Source organism: Gopherus evgoodei, unplaced genomic scaffold, assembly GCF_007399415.2.
Source record: "Gopherus evgoodei ecotype Sinaloan lineage unplaced genomic scaffold, rGopEvg1_v1.p scaffold_238_arrow_ctg1, whole genome shotgun sequence".
Taxonomy (NCBI): Eukaryota; Metazoa; Chordata; order Testudines; family Testudinidae; genus Gopherus; species Gopherus evgoodei.
Window position 1 is genome coordinate 1 of NW_022059901.1, and position 8,227 is coordinate 8,227.

The 8,227-nt window shown below is 42.7% G+C and overlaps 1 long non-coding RNA gene across 1 annotated transcript; it reads left to right on the forward strand.

The window, feature by feature from the left end:
* The first annotated feature begins 3,180 nt into the window (after positions 1-3,180).
* On the forward strand, positions 3,181-8,042 carry LOC115640198. Its single transcript, XR_003997840.1, has 3 exons — positions 3,181-3,347; positions 3,702-4,067; positions 5,865-8,042. It is a non-coding gene; the product is annotated as an uncharacterized LOC115640198 (long non-coding RNA).
* Positions 8,043-8,227: the final 185 nt, after the last annotated feature.

The window sequence follows — 8,227 nt, forward strand, 5'->3', positions numbered from 1 at the left end:
CGAGCTCATATGAAATCTGTTGTTTCATCAGTGGAAAGTGACATGCACCAGCCTTGTTATTCCGAATGGAGTTTCCAACACACTTTAATCCAAACACACTGGTTTAATTAAAAAAAGGAAACAAAATTATTAACTCCTGAAAAAAAAGATTTTAAGTGACTACAAGTAATGAGGCCTAAAAGTCAGAATTGTTTATGAAAGAAAAGCAAGATAAAACACAAACTAATGTTTAACTTAACAAACCAAAAGGGATTTAAAACAAATGTTTCTCTCACCGTCTGCTGAGACAGGCTGGTTTTCCTTTCAGCCAGGACTCCCCCTAACCTGCCCCTGCCGCCCACATTCAGTTCTTCAGGAGTTGTCATGAGCAGAGGAAAAGGGGAGAGAGAGAGTCCCATGCATTTTCCTCACCTCTTTTTATAATTCAGTCCTTTGTACTAGAAACCACTTCAGTTCCTAGCTGAGTCATGGTGACAGGCTGTCATAGATACGAGCTTGAAGTGTCCCTGTGATGGAATGTAAATGTCATTTTCACACCTTCCCCCTCCTGGAGAATGGCTGTTTGACCAACTGTTTGCCTTGCTGTCTCTGTGGAACTTAGGGTTAGGGATGCAGCTTTTTCAGTAACATCATACTGTAAAATCTCATAACTTTACATACAACGTTGCTACACATTTTAACAGGAGGATATTCAGTAGATTATGTCTTTTCAAATGGTACCTCACAAGCCATACAGTGATAAATGAAGAGGAGGGGAGGGATCTCCCTTTTATAAACACCCAGCTAACCAGGTGGCTGTAAAATCCCTTTTGTTGCGAGTTCTCTGCTTGCTTTACCTTTAAAGTATTAACAAGCCAACAGAGTGTTTTTTTTTAAAAAAAAAAGTATTGGGCACCTGACCAAAAGAGCCAATGGAAAGGCTAGAACTTTGTTAAATGGGAAAGTAACTTTCCCTTTGTCTGTTCTCCAGAGGAGACATGGAGTGGCAATGCTGTGTAAGGCTTGAAGCAGGTATGAAAAATTAATTTTCATACCTAGAAGAAATGATTTGGATAGGGAATGTTTGGACAGACACAATCAGGTTTTTTTTTATTTTGGCTTTCGGATCTCCTCTGTGCTGTCTCAGATGCTTCTGTTTGCTTGTAAGCTTTAAGCTGAACCCCCAAGAAAGCTATAAGCAAAAAGCCCAAGTTCCCGATGTATTGTTTTCCTTTTCAATTTTAATAAAAAATTTACCTTTTTTAAGAACAGGATTGGATTTTTGGTGTCCTAAGAAGTTTGTGTGTGTTGTTTGATTAGCTGGTAGCCACAGCTAATTTCCTTAGTTTTCTTTCTCAGCTCTTTCCCGGAGGGGAGGTGAAAGGGCTTGAGGGTGCCCCAGAGGGAAGAATTCTCAAGTGCTCCTTCCTGGGTCCAAGGGTTTGGGGTTTTTTTGCATTTGGGTGGTGGCAGCATTTACCAAGCCAACGTCAGAGAAAAGCTGTAACTTTGGGGGTTTAATTCAAGCCTAGATGGCACAAATTAATTTGTAGAATCCTGTCGCCCTCCCCGTTTCTGCACTCGGAGTGATAGAGTGGGATTCAGCCCTGACACATACTATGAAAAAAATTGATCATAATTTTCTAAAAGGGTGAACATAGGGGAACAGACTTGCACAGTGTGTGTCTGTGTGTTCCCAACATATATGTGGGTATTACAGTCCCTCACAAGCAGAGTGTTCGGAATCTTCAAACACCTGAGGAATCGGTCCTGGGAATTCACTGGTTTATTAAGTGACACTGTATGGAATTGAGAGACACTTTATATTATTATTATTTTATTATAAATACTGTAGCAAATTGCCGGTACTGTTATGCTGGGTCTCATGCTTTCTCTTCTCTGGGGAAGGTTCAGGGTGCCATTGCTTGTCTCTGAATCGGTATTTTAATTACCCCCCTAGTGTCCTTGAGGAGGGGAGTGGAGAGGGAGGGAGCTGGGCCCACCCTCTTCTCCAGGTCCCAGCCCAGGGGCCCTGAGGTTAGTGGTGAACCACTTGAACTGGCGGTTCCTTCCCCTGGGCTACTTCCTGCTCCTGCCCTTCAGCTTGTGGGGGCTTCCTGCCCTCCCTTTTTACAAGCCAAGTGCCCCTTATCTAGGGTCTTGGACTTCTTAGCCCACTGCAGCACTTCTCCAAACTTTCCTCTGCTTCCCTTCAAACTGTTCTCTGCTCCAGTACCAATCCTTTCTGCTCCAACTCCTTCCCTGTCTGATTGGAGCAGGGTCTTTATCAGGTGGCTGACTGCAGGTGCTCCAATTGGCTTCAGGAGCTCTAGTTAATCTATAGCAAACTTTCTTCCCTCTACAGGGAATAAGGCTCCCTTCTAACCCTGTCTTGCTGCCCTCTGGCCATGCTGTATTACACTGTGTACTGAGAACTCCAAGGCTTTTCCATGCCATGTGCTGTGAAGCTTGTGTTTGGGACACAGGAAGTAGAAGCCACTTGGCAAAGGGAATATAAAGGGCAGCTGCATCATCTCCATTTTGTCTTCAATCCCCCTTCCTACCTCTAGAGCAACTTCTCTACAAACTGAAGGCTTGAACAAAGGACTGAATAATGTGGATGTATACCAGGGACCCTTTCAAGCCAGAAACTCACCAATACTGCTAAGAACCAGATGTGTAGATTTCTGAATGTCTGACTGCTTTCCCATTTAACAACTCCCTTTTTCCTTCTTTCTTTTATAATAAACCTTTAGTTTAGATGCTTTCTTGCTTATAAACCTTTAGGTTAGGTGCTAAGGATTGGCTGGCATCATAGTATTTTGGGTAAGATCCAAACCCATTATGACCTGGTAATGTGGCTGACTCTGGGGTCAGAAGAACACTTTGTTTATGTGAGCAGAGTTTTTAAATAACCTCTCACTGTGGTGGACCTAGGTGCTGATTGGGAATCAGAGAACTAGAATGCAATAAAGGGGGCCGTGTGATTTCTTTTTTCAATTTCTCGATAACCAGTGTGGGGGATCAGAAGCACAGTTCGTGACTGGTTGGTGAGTTTAACTTCCGTGTTAACCACCAGTTTGGGGAGCCTCTTCTCTCCCCTTTTCAGCTTGCCCTGGTCTTGGCATTTTCAGTGAGGACTAGCCCAGGCACACCAGGTCTCACTAAGTATTAAAGTTAAATTAATAGAATGTTTTTTATGACAAAGTTTGATGAAATAAACAGAACTCCTTTGTCTTCTTTCATCTGAGCAGGTTTTCCAGTTTCCAAACCTGATGTGATCTCCCAGCTGGAACAAGGGGAAGAGCCATGGGTCTCAGACCTGCAGGGTTCAGAGGGAAAACAGACCCTGAGATCTCGCTGCAGAGGTGAGGAAACATTAAACCAACTCTGAGTGTGAAAGTGCCTGAAGAAAACCTCTGGGATGCCCTACAAAGCCTTTGAGAGGTATCTCAGTTCATTATTGTTGCCAGCAGGGGTCATATCCTCAGGGTAACTATAGCTCATGGCTTCCTGTAGATTCTAGCAGACACAAGGCAGTAGCTTCCTCTCTTCCCCCTGAGAATTTGGATGGGATTTAAAAGCCAAATTGATCCCCTCCTCTCTCCTGGAAGAGTATGGGGGAGTTCAGTTTGTGATTTTTATTTGACCTCCCTCCAGCACTTAGTTTGTTTTGGCTTTTCACTTTTCATCCCTGTTTGAGGTTTCTGTCTTTTTCACAGCAGGTGATGCAATGACATGTGAGAAAGAGAAGCAGAATTCTCAGCAAAAAAATGTTCAGCAACTGGATAAACACAGAGCATTATTGCAAAGATCAAAAAGCAATGTGTCCAGGAGTCATGAGGAGGAAAAATCCTGTGAGATTCAGCACAGACCAGAAAGAGAGCAAGGAAACCAGCCAGGGGAGAAATTGGGTAAACGTATTTCCTCTCAGAGAACTCAGAAGGACCTCAAGGAAACCACAACAAAGCAGGAAATCATTGGAAAGAGAAAAAATTCATGCACAGAGTGTGGAAAAAACATATGTGACTACTCAGCCCTTCTTAATCATCAGAGAATCCACACAGGGGACAGGCCCTATGAATGCCGTGAGTGTGGGAAAATTTTCAATTACAGGTCAGACCTTTCTCAACATCAGAGAATCCATACAAGGGAGAGGCCCTATGAATGCAGTGAGTGTGGGAAAAGGTTCATTGAAAGATCAGCCCTTTCTCAACATCAGAGAATCCACACAGGGGAGAGGCCCTATGAATGCAGTGAGTGTGGGAAAAGGTTCATTGACAGACCAGCCCTTTCTAAACATCAGAGAATCCACACAGGGGAGAGGCCCTATGAATGCCGTGAGTGTGGGAAAACCTTCACTAGCAGCTCAGCCCTTTATGTTCATCAGAGAATCCACACAGGGGACAGGCCCTACGAATGCAATGAGTGTGGGAAAAACTTCACTAGCAACTCAGACCTTTCTAAACATCAGAGAATTCACACAGGGGAAAGGCCTTATGAATGCAGTGAGTGTGGGAAAATTTTCACTTACAGATCAGGCCTTTCTCAACATCAGAGAGTCCACACAGGGGAGAGGCCCTATGAATGCGGTGAGTGTGGGAAAAGCTTCATTGAAAGATCAGCCCTTTCTAAACATCAGAGAATCCACACAGGGGAGAGGCCCTATGAATGCAGTGAGTGTGGGAAAAGCTTCATTCAAATATCAGCCCTTTCTGTTCATCAGAGAATCCACACAGGGGAGAGGCCCTTTGAATGCTGTGAGTGTGGGAAAACCTTCACTTGCAGCTCAGCCCTTTCTAAACATCAGAGAATCCACATAAGGGAAAGGCCCTATGAATGCTGTGAATGTGGGAAAACCTTCACTAGCAGCTCAGCCCTTTCTAATCATCAGAGAATCCACACGGGGGAAAGGCCTTATGAATGCCGTGAGTGTGGGAAAAATTTCACTTATAGATCAAGCCTTTCTAGACATCAGAGAATCCACACAGGGTAGAGGCCCTACAAATGCAGTGAGTGTGGGAAAACCTTCACTAGCAGCTCAGCCCTTTCTCAGCATCAGAGAATCCACACAGGGGACAGGCCCTATGAAAGCAGAGAATGTGGGAAAACCTTTTCGCACTCAGCCCATATTAGCCATCAGAGAATCTGCAAGGGCGATGAACACCATAAAAACCTCTAGGGTTATCAATTTTTTTCTTTAATACTTTTCCTGATTCCCACATCATAACTTTTTAAATCTGTTTGAACGGTTTGCAGCACTGTTATCCCTCAGCTTGTCCAGATGAGTGGCCCATTTATGCCTTTTGTAGTATGCCTTCTTTTGAGGCGGGCCCATTTGTCCTTTCTATCAACTCAATTATCCCATGAGTAGTTGGAGTGTGCCCTTCCTATGAGGAACCAGGGAGCGTCACACTTATACCATTCCTCCTACTGCAAAGTTATTGTTAGAGTTACCAATGATACAGATTGTATCATTGCCAGTTGTTCTCACATTGCTCTGGGTTGTGCTGAAGAGCAGTTATATTGGGAATTTTTCATATTATAGTTAAATAAAGAGGAGCAGGGAGGAAAAGTGTCATTTCAGCCTCTGTGACACTAGAAGGAGATGGGGTGACTCAGAGATTCCCTCCTTCCCCATCACTCCAGAACTGTTACCTTTTGGCTTCCCTGTGCAGAGTTTATTTTCATCACATTCTATCCCTCCACTTCTCAAAGTGTCATATGAGGAAGAGTTCTCAGCTGTCTGTGCTTGGAGATGATGCTTTGATTTCTTTAATCCTCTATCAGAGTCGCTATGACTGGAGATGAAAGTGTCAAAGACCTGGGAGGGGAATTTAAATGGATCCCAAACATAGTGTGATTATTTGGCATTTAAATTCCAGGTTTCATCTATTGGTAAAGCCACTTCTGAGAAGGGGACTTTTTTCACCCATTATGGGGATGCTAGGATATTTACAAAATTGTAAGTAACATAACTGACTATTGAGAGAGTGCTGAGTGAAGCTGCTTTGAATGGATCAGAGGAGAATGTGATGGGAGAATCTCTTGTCTTGATTCGGAATAATCAGATGTAACCTGCTCTGGAATTTCTCTTGATGCTTTCATTGTCATGTATTCTGTCTCTCTGTGATGTGGGTTTCTATCTTTCCTGAAGGCTGTTTGCTCAGCCAATTGGATATTAATTCAGTTTGATAGGACGTAGCTCAGATTTCTTGGAGAATTACAGAGAAATTAGGACTTTAGGAAATGGTCATTTGTCACTTCAGCTTTGCTTTTTCCCCACCCCTCCATGATGACACGGAGAAAGTTCAAGTGCATTTCTGTCAACAGTGGAGAACTCTCCAATTCACTGCACATGCTAACAAAGAAACAGCAGTGATTGAAAATCTCCATTTGGAAATGGTGAACAACAGCAGAACCTCAATTAACTGAAGGAAGTGCATATGATCACACTGTAGTTCAATTCTTTAAGTCAGTATTTTCTCAGATGATTTGGGGAGAGAATCCCACATTAAGTGATTTCTAACTTGGCAAAATGCCAATGTATTTGGTTCCTGAAGCATTTTTGTAACCCATGCCCCACAGAAGATCTTTCCTACCTAATCGTATGGTATTCAGAATGCTCTCCTTCATGATGCAGATGTGGAGGAAAGAGAAGTGGTATTTTTGTTGAATTTATCCTTAATAGATGCTCAAAATGTGTATAAAATGAAATCAATGTTGGAAATCTAATAGATGCAGAAAAATAGCACTTGTAAAATAGAAATTCTAGCTCTGGTAACGAAGATTCTGATCCAGGCCTGTATCCAGTCCTTTCTGCAAGAATATCCAAAAAATATTGTTTCACTTCATAAATACAGTTGTGTGGGAGTAAATGATGACCCTAAAGTTCTTTGCTTTTATGAAACAATGAACAAAAAAGTGTGGGAAATATAGATGTATCTGAGAAAATGGCTTGGAATGAAGGAAGACAAAAATTGATCAGTCGAGAGAAAAGGCACTGTTTCCCCCTGGTTTGGAGCTTCTCTCACAACTACTGGAATAGAAAACCTAAGCAAATGGTGTTCTATTGTTGCAAAGGAGATTGAAGTGAGGCCATTTTCTCCAGATAAAAGAAAATGGTCATGTCAGGAGTGGGATTTGAAACCACTTCTCTGTGCAGAGACCAGAACACCTAAGAGATAGGAAAAGAGAGTCTTAAAATTGGCACTTTAGACCAGTCCACAATCCTAATGCTGCAAAGGATGTGACTTATCAACCCTAGTTTTCATTAATATTTGATGACACTCTTTAGGGAGGTTGAGATGGCACATCTCTTTCAACTCCTAGAGACCTTCTACAGCACAGCTGATTTTTAGACACACTCATCCGGACATAAAGTTACACGTTTCTTGGAGCTCCATGAGTTCTGCGGTGTTGGAATCTCCCTGCTCACGTTTTAAGTGAACAAAAGATGGTTGCTGGCATGCTGAGAAAGTAATGGTGACCCTCAAAATCCTGCCCTGGGGGCCAGACAGTTAAGCAAACAGCATCCACAACCTCTACTGTGATAGCATCCTGTCCGGCAACAGTTCACTTATCAAGAGCTGGGGTGTGAAATCCTCATTTCTTTGTTCTATCACTGTAGTCTCCACTTTCCTATTGCTTGTCTGTATAATCTCTGTTTGGTTCTGTGATTGTTTCTGTCTGCTATATAATTAATTTGTTGGATGTAAACTAAGGTGGTGGGGTATAATTGGTTAGATAATCATGTTACAATATGTTAGGATTAGTTAGTTAAACGTCAGTAAAATGATTGGTTAAGGTATAGCTAAGCAGAACTCATGTTTTACTATATAGTCTGCAGTCAGTCGGGAAGTAAGGTGGGGAATGGGAGTAGGGGTAGGGGAATTGCAATTATGTTTTGCTAAGGTGGGGAATAGGAACAGGGAATGGGAACAGGGACACAGGCAAGGCTCTGTGGTGTCAGAGCTGGGAAGGGGGATACTGAGGAAGGAAATTGGAATAATTGCTTGCTGGAAATTTACTCGAATAAACATCAAATTGTTTGCACCTTTGAACTCCATGTATTGCTGCCCTCTGGTCACGCGAGAAGGCCCAGGGAATGGGAGGGTGATGGGATAACAAGTACGTCTTTCAGAGTGTGAAACCAGTACCAGTATCATTAATCTTACCTAAGCCGTGGTTACATAGTGCTAAATGAAAGGAAAGATTGTTCTGTCAAGGTAGCTATTACAGGGATGGA